This window comes from Centruroides sculpturatus, unplaced genomic scaffold (assembly GCF_000671375.1).
Source record: "Centruroides sculpturatus isolate CEXI.00-Female unplaced genomic scaffold, Cexi_2.0 scaffold582, whole genome shotgun sequence".
NCBI classification, from domain to species: domain Eukaryota; kingdom Metazoa; phylum Arthropoda; class Arachnida; order Scorpiones; family Buthidae; genus Centruroides; species Centruroides sculpturatus.
The window spans coordinates 126,427-141,744 of NW_019384742.1; the positions used below are offsets into that span (position 1 = coordinate 126,427).

The 15,318-nt window shown below is 25.2% G+C and overlaps 1 long non-coding RNA gene across 1 annotated transcript in view; it reads right to left on the reverse strand.

The window, feature by feature from the left end:
- LOC111628398 overlaps window positions 1-13,281 on the reverse strand; it is a 71,369-nt gene extending 58,088 nt beyond the window's left edge. Inside the window, exons 1-2 of the long non-coding RNA XR_002757166.1 lie at window positions 13,148-13,281; window positions 7,122-7,326 (exon numbers count right to left, since the gene is read on the reverse strand). This is a non-coding gene — a long non-coding RNA (uncharacterized LOC111628398). The remainder of the gene's footprint in view (window positions 1-7,121; window positions 7,327-13,147) is intronic.
- Window positions 13,282-15,318: the final 2,037 nt, after the last annotated feature.

Sequence of the window (15,318 nt, forward strand, 5' to 3'; positions counted from 1 at the left end):
AAAATGATTTGAAATTTTTATGTTTTATGTTATTATTAGATTATTAATTTAAAAAAAATAAATTAATAAAATGTTTATTAAAATTTTATTAATTATTTTTCAGAACTTCTTGTTCTAGTTTTAATTGATAAAAATTTAAATGAGAAAATTAAAATTTAAATTATTAATTTCATTTTAATAAACAAAAATTAATTAAAATAAAAATTACACCAGTTTCCTTTAATAAATTTTTCAGCTTGATAAATTAATTAATTATTATATACCAAACAATAATTCACTTAAGAAAAACAACTGAAATCAGAATTTTTGATATTTTATTAGGTAAAATATCAAAAAATGTTTGATTTTATCATCTGTATTATTTTAAAAGAGTTTTTATTAATTATAATATCAAAATTTTTAAATATTTTAAGCAAAATTTCATTATTAAACACGGAGAAAGATTTTTAACAAATTTATTTTAAGTACTCAAAGTATCAAAATTTAATTTAATTTACATTATTATAATATACATAGAGAGTGCGCTATTTTGTTGCAATTTTAGATATGTTTGGACTTAGCTAATGCAAATTAAGTGCTAGCACGTAAATCAACGACTCCTTCCCTCCATTACAAATTACAGAAGTTTCACATGGAATAATAAATGTTGGTACAAGAATGAACATATCCAGAGCATTATTTATTTAACTGAGCAAATGTCATGCATGCAAATGCTGTTAGGTGAAAAGGAAAACAAAATTTTGGCTGGGTCAGAATTAATTAAAACATTATGAAGATGGATGATAGTCAAGTTAATGCTTTTCCCAATACCGATAAATAAAATGGATTTGAAGGTGATAAGAGCATCGTCTCCCGCTTTCTACGGCTATTACATTGACAGGTGACGATCAATCGGATAATTAATTATCATCTGGAATTACCATTGTCACATCTAAAATATACAACATTCATTTATGTTAATTTTCCTATAAGATAAATCGTTAAAATACATTTTTCACCATCAAAAATTTAGGTCGAGTCTACGAAATTACTTGCAAAATTTCAATTAAAATCATCACCGATACTTGTTTGTTTATATTTTTATTAAATGTTCACTAGTGAATTTTAATGACGTTTTATATACTAGTTTTTTTTAAAAATGTTTTAATGAATTTTCTTAAAATTTAAAATCAAATTTTGATGTTTTTTTCCTCCCTTAAATCTCGAGTTTTTATAGAGATTATTAATTTTATTTTAGAGTAAAATTAATAATCTCTGTAAAAAATCGAGATTTTAGGATTAATTTTATTCTAAAGTTTTTTTATTACTAAACTTTATTCTAAAAATGTCGCGATTTTTTGTAAATAATTTTAGTTTTACGTGTTTTAGAAATATAAAATAATTTCTGTAGATTTAATCCTAAGTTTAATCTAAACAATTTTTTGGAAAGTTGTAATTATTTTAAATTTAATTACAAAACTTTTAAATTTCAAACTCCAAAACACAGTTTTTTAATGTTATCCAAGAATATTATAAATGTAAAATTTCATTTGCATTTACAAAAAGAAAAATACAAAAATATTTATATTATTTACGGGTTAAAGGTCAGTCAGTCAGCCATTGTAAAAATAAATATCAATAATTCTAATGGTTTAACAGCTGAATATTTTTCAATAAACATATTTCCGCTAAACTTTAAAAGATAAACAAACAAGGATTTAAATTCAGATAATTATTCAAGTGTGCCTGGAACACACAAACACACACAGTTAACTGACTTATGAGTTGCTTTATATTTAAATTACAGTTTGAATTTTTTTACATTATGCATAAAAGATGTTTTAAAAATATAAAGTAGAATATAGTGTACATTTATTTAGTTGTGTCATAATAAAATTAATGTTAATGTATCTAAAACATGTGCTGCTATGCGGATAAAATGACAAATGGAATTTGTGATAGAACTACCCACTTAAAATGTCGCTCAGGGCTTTTATTTTCTATTTTTACTACTACACTAATGATGAACTTTTTCCATTAATTATGTATCAGGTTGTGCAACTGTCTTATAATTCCAAAGAAAAACATATTTTATAAAAACTACTGCTTATTTAAACAATCTTTTTTTTTCCTCCTGAAGTTTTTAGATTTTTTTTAAATTGGTTTTTATATATATAAATAAATGTAACCCAGAATGATTTTTTTTCTTTGCTGTAAACCGAATCAAAAATAAATCAATTTTGATAATTGACTGGTAAACTTTACTTTTAAAAATTAAAATTCTTTTAACTTGATTAATTTATAATTTATTACTGCTTCTTAACATTGCTTAGAACANATTTTAGGATTAATTTTATTCTAAAGTTTTTTTATTACTAAACTTTATTCTAAAAATGTCGCGATTTTTTGTAAATAATTTTAGTTTTACGTGTTTTAGAAATATAAAATAATTTCTGTAGATTTAATCCTAAGTTTAATCTAAACAATTTTTTGGAAAGTTGTAATTATTTTAAATTTAATTACAAAACTTTTAAATTTCAAACTCCAAAACACAGTTTTTTAATGTTATCCAAGAATATTATAAATGTAAAATTTCATTTGCATTTACAAAAAGAAAAATACAAAAATATTTATATTATTTACGGGTTAAAGGTCAGTCAGTCAGCCATTGTAAAAATAAATATCAATAATTCTAATGGTTTAACAGCTGAATATTTTTCAATAAACATATTTCCGCTAAACTTTAAAAGATAAACAAACAAGGATTTAAATTCAGATAATTATTCAAGTGTGCCTGGAACACACAAACACACACAGTTAACTGACTTATGAGTTGCTTTATATTTAAATTACAGTTTGAATTTTTTTACATTATGCATAAAAGATGTTTTAAAAATATAAAGTAGAATATAGTGTACATTTATTTAGTTGTGTCATAATAAAATTAATGTTAATGTATCTAAAACATGTGCTGCTATGCGGATAAAATGACAAATGGAATTTGTGATAGAACTACCCACTTAAAATGTCGCTCAGGGCTTTTATTTTCTATTTTTACTACTACACTAATGATGAACTTTTTCCATTAATTATGTATCAGGTTGTGCAACTGTCTTATAATTCCAAAGAAAAACATATTTTATAAAAACTACTGCTTATTTAAACAATCTTTTTTTTTCCTCCTGAAGTTTTTAGATTTTTTTTAAATTGGTTTTTATATATATAAATAAATGTAACCCAGAATGATTTTTTTTCTTTGCTGTAAACCGAATCAAAAATAAATCAATTTTGATAATTGACTGGTAAACTTTACTTTTAAAAATTAAAATTCTTTTAACTTGATTAATTTATAATTTATTACTGCTTCTTAACATTGCTAGAATACTTAATTTTTTTTTTTTTAAAGTAAATCTTAAAAATTACAAAATTTTACACACAATTTTTACTGGAATTATTGAAAAAGTCAAAGTTATTAAAATTAAAAACACAACTTATAAAATTGCAGAAAATATTACAGAATTATAAAGTATTTAGTAAGAAAAATGTTGTTGCAAGTTTCCTTAATTTTTATCCATATGTATGAGAAAGATTCGATTTTTAAATTCTGCAGTTTTATGTGAAAACGCCGTCACACCCTTATTTATTTTTTATTTCATTTTTAAAAAAATGAAATTTTAAATTGATAATTAGTAAAACTTAATTGTAATCGATTTCATTGATGTTAAATGGCATTCGAGTTAATTTTGATCGATTTCAATAAATAAAACTCATTACATTGTTGAAATTGATATAAATTAAACTCAATTTGTGATTTTAATTGTGATTTAATAATTTTCAAATTTGATAAATTTGGAAATAATAAATTTTTGATTTTTTTAATGGAATTTTGTCAAGTTTTTTCTAAAATTTAAAAAATTACTAATACTTTTATTCTAAAATTACAACTTTATTATTTACTTCTAAGCTATTTTTTTCTTTACTTCTCTAAGTATAAAAATTTTATTCATAAATATCTGGAAAGATTTTAAATATTGAACATAAAGATAAATCTTAAAGATTTAATTAATTTGATAATTAATAAATAAGTTAATTTTATAAAACTTAAGTTTTAATTGCAAAAGAAATTGAATTAAGCTATATGAAATTACTGAGTTGTAATTTTTAAGCAAAGTTATACTTTTTAAATATATTAATAATTATATATTTTTAGATTTATGCGATTCAGCAAAAACAAAGTTTTGATAAAATGCTTTATAAAAAAATATATAAATAAAAAAATAGCCTTTAATCTTATAAAATATAAGGAAAATGGATCTTCCCATTTACAAACTTTGATCTAATCCTATTATTGTTAATTCTATGATATTGAAAAACTTTCTTAAAAAGAAGAACTCTCTCTTATCTTCCTATATTTTACGTTGCTTATGCTATTTTTTTTACACGTAAAAAATTCTTATTAGTAAAAAATTTATATAATGTAAAGTTTCTGAAGATTTATAATTCTCTAGAGTAAAATTCAACATAAAAAAGTCTATACTTTTTTATAACCGCAATGATTAAAAATAATTTTTTTTTCCAAAAAACTAAAATGTGAACTTAAAAATTCTTAAAACTTAAAAAATAATTATATATTTAAAAAAACAATTAGAAAAATGTTTTGAAATTAAATAAATATATATACTTTTAAAAATATAAANGACCTTTAACCACCAAAATTTAGTAGCATCAATTCCCCTAATACAGGGCTTCTTAAACTTTTTTTTATTCACGACCCCATTTATGATTGTGATTTTTTCTCGACCCCAAAAAATGTAAAATAAAGATATATACAAATTTGAAAAAACAATAATGGTGTACTACCACAGTTCACTCTTGTGTTACAATGGAAATGAGACAACTGAATACACTGAAAAGCGACAACACTACACTAGTACACAGTAGTGTACTCTCGCTGCATCAGAAGTGACACAAAGCGCAACTCACGAAACCTATAACACAAAGCGAGCCATTTTCAAACTCTCACAAATTATTTTCAATATTTTGCATTAAAATCTCGCGACCCCAAGATTTCGCTAAGAGACCCCAAATTGGGTCACGACCCATAGTTTAAGAAGCCCTGCCCTAATACACAAACATCCCTGCAAAATTTTAGATATTTTCGACAAGTAGCACGGGAGTTATTAAGCTTCAAAGAGGGTGAACAAAATTGTGCGCCCTCATCCATACATACAAAAAAAAACCAATTTTTTTGTATTTCTGGACATTTCAAGGTATGGAGTCCAAAAATGTAAAAATCTTGGGAAGGGTTATTTTTTCGACAGATGGCCATACTTTCCCTTTGTTATATATGAGTATAACAGAGCGAAGAAAGTAATAAGAAATTATTCTGTTATAACTATTAAATATCGTTTTATTTTAGAAATAAATAAATTTATAATTTCTGAACGAAATTTTTGCATATAGATTACAATATATAATTTATAAAAATTACGTTTTTAAATTAAAAAAGTTTAATTTTATTTTTAAAATAAACACTTTTTACTATAGAATTAATTTTAAAAAATTAAATTTTCTTGAAGTGAATTTTACATCTCTCTCTCTCTGTCTTTTTAATGATTAAAGTATCTCCCCCTTCCTACAACCGAAATTATAATTATTAAAAGTTAAAATTTAATAATTTCCATTATTCTTTTTTAGCTTGGGGTAAACTTTAGAAGTCACTTAAAGCGCAGAATGCGATATTTCATATTGCAATCTCTGAAAATTTATCCTGTAAGAGTAAAAATTAAGGTTAGAGTTATGTATAATCCAATAAAACAAAGCAAGATTCATGTAAAGAAGGACCGAAAGAACCATTTCAAATAAATATTTCACTCCTTCCCCCCTTCTAGAATCACTTTCTTCACTATTGGAACATATATTGGACCTAACAAAAATTTCCTTTTACAGTATTGTGATGGTCAGGTCAATGGAAGTAGAATAAATAATAAAGTTTCCCGGTAAAGTAGAAAGTATTACACAAGGGAAATTTTATAAATTTCGTCGAATTTTAGTTTCTGTAATTCTTATCGAACTTTAAGATATTAACTTTTTAAAAAATTTATAAAATATCCAATTTCGTTGGGTGCATACCACCGTTAGTTAATAATTATTATTAATTTCTCAAAGGACAACGTTAGAAAGAAGACACGAGCCCGCATGGTATTTCGGGATCAAGATTTATTTTAATGAGCCTAATGGTTTTCTCATATTAGTATCTATTATTGTCCCAGTTAACATAATTACCGTAATTAATATAATGGGATTATCGATTGAAGCCAATTAATTTATGAAAATGCAACCTTTTCCCCCTCTTTAATTTTGTATAGCCTCTGGAATTTTTGTTTATTGAAGAAGAGAAATCTTTGGAGATTTATTAATTTTATTACTGGAAGTAAAAATTTCATTCTCTTTTCTATACTAAAGTTACCGCAAACTTATTNACACAAACTTTTAAAAGTGAATTAAGTAAAAAAAAAAGAAAAGAAATTACATTTTTATATACGAATAAAAATCAATAGTAGTAGTGATTCTACGTATACAAAAAAAAACTTTCTGATAAATTATCTTCAATTCTCTATGATAAGAAGAAATCAGATAGATAAGAAAAAATACAAAAACAATCACTAAAATAAAATACATACAGGTATTACTTAGTGAAATATGCAGAGTCCTACTGATTCTGTATATTTTAACATAAAATTCTTAACATAGAATTTTCTATATTTCTATTTCTGAAGATTTAAAAAAATCCATTTCTTAAGCAGTTCATTGTGACAAGGTAAAAAAAGATTCTGTTTACAAAAATTCTGCACTCGTTTTTTTCTCCATAAAGACATATTTTACTTCATATAATCTGACATAAGACAATATTCGAACTCGTATTACTTTATTAAGAAATTTGAATATGTTTACATTATTCATAAATAAAAAAAATAAATAAATCGTTGAAAAAATTGCATGCTTCACTCAAAGTCATTTTTAAATAATAAAATCTATTTATTATTGCATTTTTTATTTAATAAAATTTACNATCGATGAACTATTATTAAGAAAATTTAATTTAATCATATTTATAGGAAACTGTGAAGTGAATTAGATACCTTTATATGTAGAATAGTCTTGCAGGTGTTTGTCAAATCCTTGATTCTAGTCGAATATAAATTATTCATCGAGTCTTTTGCTCGTGTAGTCGTTTAGATTTAGGGATGTTCATGCATGAAGTTGACAAAGTTAAAGAATTTTCTCAGCTTCTGACTTTTGACCATTTTCAGTTATTGACTTTTGATGGAAGTGTCGAAGAAGTTTCTTTTAAAAAAATAAAAATCATCAATTTTGTTTTATCATAAATTTTAAATTTTGCTGAGAAATAAGAAAATATACTTTAAACATAAATTTATTATAATAAGAAAAATAAATCTATGAAGATAAAAATTAAATAATTTAATCTCGACTAATGTTCGACTAATCAGATAAAATTATTATATTGTTTTTGAATTTATTATAGTGTTATTATGTATAAAAAAGGTGAATTGTAATTGGATACGAAGAAATGACAGTGATTTTTTTTATTTAAAATATAGCAATTTGGATTTTTGAATAAAAAATTTTTTGAATGTGTGGGTAAATTCGATAGGTCCCTTCTAGTAGTAATATGAGAAAATTCCATTTGAATATATAGAAGAAATGCATCTAAGTATACAGTAAAATGCAATTTAAAAGTTCTACAATAAAATATATTTTCTTCATATTTTTAAAATTGCAACTAAATATAGCTTATAGAAAACAAGGCCGAAATAAAAAAAAAATCAGATATTCTACATTTGAAAACATAAATAATATTTTATACAAAAATTAAATCAAAATTTTACTAATACTTTACACAAGATTTTTAAACCATTATAAATGTATTTATTGTTACTCTCTGGTAGTTTTCCACTTTAATAAATTAAAGCAGAAAACTACCAGAAAACCCAGACTTATAACTCAAAAACGAAAATTTCTTATGTTCTATAATTCATTATGAAGAATTATTCTCCATAAGCCATTGTGTTTAAGACGAAACATGCTTCAGTTTTATAGAATTTTTATAAAAAAAAAAATTATCTACCTTACCAAATCCACGTCTCGCATCATTCGATATGTCACTACACAGCAATGAATATGGCAACTATTTATTGGCATAATACCTCCAGAAAAAAAGCCAACAGAGCCAAAATTTCGTACACAATTATTTAAAAAGTGCAGCACGTAAAATTTATATAGTTTATATATTTTATTAAGATATATACTGCTCAATATTAATTGTTTCCTCATAAATTTCATTGCTTTACTTTTTCTAATTTATATAATATAGTAAATAAATTAAATTTAAAAAACTTACTTCAACCAAAGAAAAAAATATTCTGTTAAATAGCACCTTTCTATTATCTTTTACGAACTTATAAATTTACATTTCATAAAGAAAATAAAAGCAAATATTTTATAATAATATAAAACACGAAAGTAAAGAAATAAATAAAAGTTATTTTTCTTAAGAGGAAAAAAATAAAATAAAATATCTAATCCTAGTTTTCGATACTAAAAAATATTTACATAAGCATAAACAAACTTGAAAGTAAATTTTTAGTCGGTGAACTAAGTGCAGGGAAAGCCAATCAATCTATTCTATAACGAAAAAAGAAAAGTAAAAAAAAAAATAAAAGTAAAAAATGGCATTTTTCCAGTGAATTGTCATTTTTTGTACATGTTTATGTTAAAAGCTGTAGGCATATAAAGTTAATGTTTAACTTTTGTTGGATATAGAGAGAGTTTCTCTTCAAGTCGAAAACATTTAAAGATTCCTTTTTAGAGAAAAGAATGAAAGATTCTAAGATAAAAGATAATGCTCTATATCCATCTTTATGTTGATGTGTGCATTTATATTGTAATGGTGGAAAGGGGCTGTGACAGCTGAATGATTATGAGTTGCCTCGATACGGAGATAACGTGACATTTTGATAATGCATGAGAACCGATATTGAAAGATCTCAATATACTAAAAAACATGAAATATAACTATAAATATTCCTATTTTTATTGATTTTTTTTTTTACAAAGTTAAAATTCTTCCTAACTAATTCGTTAATTTATGATGTGTACTGTTTAAATATTTGTAATTTTTTACATTTTAATTCACAACTTTCGATTAAATAAATAATCGAAAAAAAATGTGAAGAGTTGTAAATTAATAGTTAAAGTTTGTTGTAAATATTTATTTTGCATATAAAATTTATTTAATTTTTAAATTAAATAAACCGTAAACTTTGTAATGAAAATAAATAATAATGAATACTTTTATACTAAGATTGAAAAAAGAATAAAAGTATTTTTCGACTTTTTTTTGTATTTAATTTAAAAAAACACAATTAATATCTTAGAAAAATAAAGATTACTTTTTATATTTTAAAGAAAAAAAAAATTACAATTTTTATGACAAAATATTTGTCATTGTAAAAAGTTTAAATTGTCATTAAAAAATTGACAAATTATAAAAATAATTACTCGTACATGGAAAATCTCAACAAGATTATTTTATTAAATAATAAAAGTAAATGCGTTAATGAATTAATTATAAAATATGAATAAAAGAATTCATAAAAATCAAAAAAATTTGTATTCTCAGATAATGAGTTGCAGAAAATAATTGCATGAAAGATTTTAAAAAATGTATTTTTAATAAGGAAAACATTTTAAATTTACTAAGAAAGATTCTTGAAATAACTTAACATTTATTAATGTTATATTTAACAATAGAATTTAAATAAATAAATAAATAATTCTTTAACTAGGAAACAATTTAATTTTTAAGCTACTGTAAAATAAAATAGTTATTTGCTAGTTTCATAAGTTTATTTATTTAAAAATATATTTAACATAAATAATTTAATTATATTAATTTGTTTTGAAAGTCTAATTTAAAAAGATAATAAAACGTATTATCTTATTCAGTGTAATGGAAAAAAATATAAAATACAGTCGACCCCCTATAACACTGTTGATAATTCCGTTTTATATGAATTCCATGTTGTACGAGTCACTTAGATTTTACAAATACGTGAGCCGTTCACAAATCGGCACACATATTTGTAAAATCTAAGTGACTCGTACAACATGGAATTCATATAAAACGAAATTATCAACAGTCATAGTGGGGTCGACTGTTCAGCACTGTCATGTATAAGTAACAATCGTTATATTGAGAATTAATACAAATAAACATGTTTTCTTAAGCTGAAAGCCTAAATATTATTAATAAGATTTTCATTTTCTGCAGTATTTGGTACAGGTTGAAGTCCACGTGCATTACATTTACGACATGACACGGCAAATAATACTACTACGTTACTTTGAAATTCTTCTTTTAAATATTGCATAAATAGTCGAATTATCATTAGCATCACATCATCATAATTACAGTCGATCCCCCTATAAGATCATTAATTATTCCGTTTTATATGAAGTCCATGTTGTACGAGTCACTTAGATTTTACAAATACATGTACCGGGCTGTGAACGGCTCACGTATTTGTAAAATTTAAGTGACTCGTACAACATGGAATTCATATAAAACGGAATAATCAATGATCTTATACGGGGGTCGACTGTATTACAATACCTTTTACCTATACTACCTTAATGCATCTTACTCATAATAGTAAATGAAAAATATATGAAGAGAATATACAGTAAATGAAAAATAAATGTAGTCTTATCAAATATGCATATTATTACAGTATATTCATATTTTATAAAAGCGGATGTTTTATTAACTTATTTCAACACTCTCTTCACAGATCCCTGATTTTATATATACTTTACTTCCTATACATTAATATAATANATGTTAAAAATTTATGTTTTTCTTTTTGTTATTGAATTTTTTTAGATTTTTTGTAAATTTCTTCTAATTTGTTTTTTCATAAATTCTAAAATTTAATATATAAACAAGCAAAAATTATTGTGACATGGTCACAATGCCGAGCTGCAATTTTTAATTATATTTTTAATTTATTTAATCTAAAATATATGCTCTCGATCCGAAATTCGTAGTGTCATACCCCTATACATCATACTTTTCCGGATAACAACAGGGTCGTGCCGGTCATATAAAACTTTTGAATTGAAATCACGTGACTTCCGATTTGAACCGGAAGTTAATATATAGTCAATCGAGTTTCCTGTCTCTAAGATTTCCATATCTGCTCTCTGATTTCATCTATCTAACTGCATTCTTAAGATTAAAGGAGGACAGTCAGACAGACAGACGATCGACAGTGGTAGAATTTTTTCAACTTGAAGTCCGATTATGAAAAGTTAATAAACTTACATGAATCTTTTGAAGCTAGTTTTCATCATCATTTATTAATTTTGTATATTGATAAGAAGCGAAAAATATAGAAAATATAACGTATGACGAAACACTGGAGGACACGATATTTTAGGGATAAATCCTAAGGTCAAAAATAAGCTTAAAATCCTCTTTAAAAGTTTTTCAAATTCCGTTTCGTATTCGAGATGTGGAATGCCAAAAAATCAATTATGCACCCGCGGAAGACAGTATGAGCAGTTTTGCAAATTTCTCTGTTTAATTCTGTAAAAGACGAATTGTTATTCGAGTAAATTTGCATTGAAGAATTTTTGCTTTCCAACAATTTTGGGGGGGCTGTAAACTGCAAAATTTTAAAGTGGATAAGACTTTGTTTACGTTTATTACAAAAGAGCCTATTTGGGCGACATTTTCTTATCCCAGTCCGTTGATAGAAGCATAGAAAATACAAAATAATTTAAAAAAATTGACAACTCTAGTGTCAGTACTTTAGTGGGAAATTTGAACCTTTTTTTCGGTAGGTCACATCTCGAAAACGAAGAAGATTTTAAGCTTATATTTGACCTTAAAATCTACTCCTAAAATATTGGCACGGGGTTTCGTTACACCCTGTACAGTCAGGGGTTAAAAATGAAAAAAAATAAACAAACAACCGTATTATTTATATAACAGAGGGAAAGTATGGCAATCGGTAAAAAATGATCCCCAAGATTTTTACAATTTTGACTCGGGACCTTGAAACGAGAAATGCAAAGAAAATTCGAAGATAATTTCTGTATGGATGTTAGTGTGTGGGGGACACGTTTTGTTCACCCTCTTTGAAGCTTAATAACTCCAGTGCTTTTTTGTCGAAAATTTCTGAAATGTTGCAGAAAGGTTTGTTTATTAGGAGGATCCATGTTATTAAATTTTGGTGAGTAAAGGTTGACGCGGTGGGGAGATACACGCGGTCCCTTTTATCTCCAGTAGGATTGGACTTAACGATTTTACTTGTTATTAGCATTTACAATTCTTTTTATAAAACCCATCCCTACCCTTGAAATTAAGCTTTTTGCCATTTTATAATAGTTAAAAAAATTTTAAAATTTTGAAACAAAATATCACAACAGATGACGCCACTAAATATCGCTGGAAAAGTTAAGCAACTCGTTTAACTTTACCGATGCTGAAATTTTTTATTTATTTATCTATTTTAAACTGATAGTAATTAGGCTGCAAATATGAAAAAGTTGTAGACCTATAAATTCCTACTAACGTCCGTCTGTCTTTCCTTAATCTCGAGAACTGTGTTAAGTACAGTAAATGAAAGTCGAGACCAGAGAAGGAAAGGTTAGGAGCAGGAAGCCCGATTAACTATATACGTACTTCCGGTCTCGACAGGAAATCACCTGATTTCAATTCAAAAATTTTCCCAGACGAGAGTTACATAGATGACAGGCATGACTCTGTTGTTATTTGGGAAGTATAATGTATTGTACGGGGACAAAACACTACTAATTTCAGATAGAGAGCATATATTTCAAGTTAAATAAATTAAAAATTATTATTTTAGCAATCCAATAGTGCCAAACTTATCACAACCACTTCTGTTTGTTATAACTCATATTTTTTTTAATTGTTATTAAGTACCTTTAACAAAATGCATTTCGGACTCACATCGTCCCTCTTAAGTTGTTATATATTAAAGTGTACAAAACAAATGTACAAATTTCCGATTTTAACAACAAAATTATTAAAATATAAACAATAAAATAAACTTACGTTTCGTGTACAAACGAAATTATTAAATACACATATGGCTTTCAAATCTTCAAATACATTACTAAAATCACCATGACATATACCATAAGATAAGCACACATTTAAAGTATAAAAACACAAACCGAAGAACTTTTACCTCACTTTTACTTGGTGCTTAAACATTATTGTAGGTCCCCCTGCTGGCTAAAAATTGATACCGAGAGGGATGTAATTGCATATAATCATTATTATTAATTTATATTTCAAAATTTTCAAGAATTATCTTTTTAAATGTATTAGACTCCTTTTAAATTATTTTTAATATACTTTTTTGAATTTCACAACCTTGGCTAATACAGTGGCGGGCTACCGTTGACGTATAATTATTGTTTTTAATTGCTGTAATATGCTCTTTAAACCTTGTTTCTAATTCAATTAGTTTTTCCTGAAAATTTTTATTATTACTTTTTAAAATAGAAATTGAATGCATACTGTTATAAAGTTTAATTGTGTATTGATATTGATAAAATCCTCTTGCATCAGTTTTTATACAAAGATTTAATCGCTATTGCCCACTATCCCGAGAGGAAGTTAACGCGAAGAATTCAGTAAATATTGGTAGATTTTAAATTACTTTGTATTTAATGCTTAAACATCTTCGGTTCTGCCATTATCACATTTCTGGATTTACCATTATCCGCAGTAAAGCATTTCGGAGGATGATAACGCCTCCTCATTTGCATATCTTTAATATCGGATATTTTCATCGGGGATCATGGAAAACGTTTAGGATTTTGGCTCAATACCGCTTATAATCAGAAGTATTTGAAAAAAATCAACAAACCAAACAAAAAGTACTTAAATAATAACTCCTGATTCATTTAAAAACAAGAAAAAAAAAACGATTCACTCGAGTCAAAGCACCAACACGCTTACAACACTTGCGGCACTCTCACATCTTATATATTATTTAAAATATACAAAATTTAATTTAAAACTTTTCAGATTTAAATATACTGGCTGACCCAGAAATCGGTTAACCATCGTAAAGCCTAGATTGCTGTCTTATTCATATACTAAAATTGTTCAAAGTAAGATCCTTCTTACTCAATGTACAAATTACAACGCTTTAACAAATTAAATGTTAACTTTCGAGTGAATTACATGGTTTACTGACTTTTGGGTTACTTTATAATAAATGCCGAGCATTATTCTCTTCCCTTGTGAAATTCGCGATAAACTGGGTTTGGCCACAAGTATTGAGAATTTTGAGAAGTAATTGTTAAGTCTGCATCTGAAAAATTTGAATGACTTGATGACGACAATGATTGCCAATAGAAGGAAGTACACCGTTTAACATTTATGGGAAAGATCCATTCACGAGTATTCGTTGGCGCTTTAAGAAGATTTAGTTATTTAGGTGATGAGTTCGTCTTCGTTTAATTGCAATTTTCTTTACGATTTCAATTAGAAATTAAACTATTTCAAACAGCAATTATCTTTAATTTAATAAAAAAATCAAATGTATAATTTTAAATTTATGACTGTTGTGAAAAAAATGGTTATACAGTCGACCCCCTATAACACTGTTGATTTTTTCGTTTTATATGAATTCCATGTTGTACGAGTCACTTAGATTTTACAAATACGTGTGCCGATTTGTGAACGGCTCACGTATTTGTAAAATCTAAGTGACTCGTACAGCATGGAATTCATATAAAACGGAATTATCAACAGTGTTATAGGGGGTCGACTGGTATATAACAAATTATGTATAAGAAATTTATTTTTATCTTACATTTTTTTCAATAAATAAAATTGAATTTTTAAAAAAATTTATTTGTGTTTTATTTATAGTATTGTTATGAATCATAACACTTCCTGAAGTTATGAGTTTCGAATGTATTAGGTATTCATATATTTTTCTTTATGAAATATTATGTTTATATAGAATATAAACTCTCGTATGAAAATTACACAAACTACGAATGTTTAAATTGATAAACTCTTCACGTGAGAGTTTAATTATGTTTAACTATGTTTATCAATTATCATCATTAAGCTCTCACGCGAAGAGTTTAAATTACATACACATAATTATGTTATTTAAATTTGAACTCCTCAACTCTAAAACGTACAAATTTAAATTTAAATTTTTTAGTTTAAAATTGAAATAAATTAAAGAAAATAAT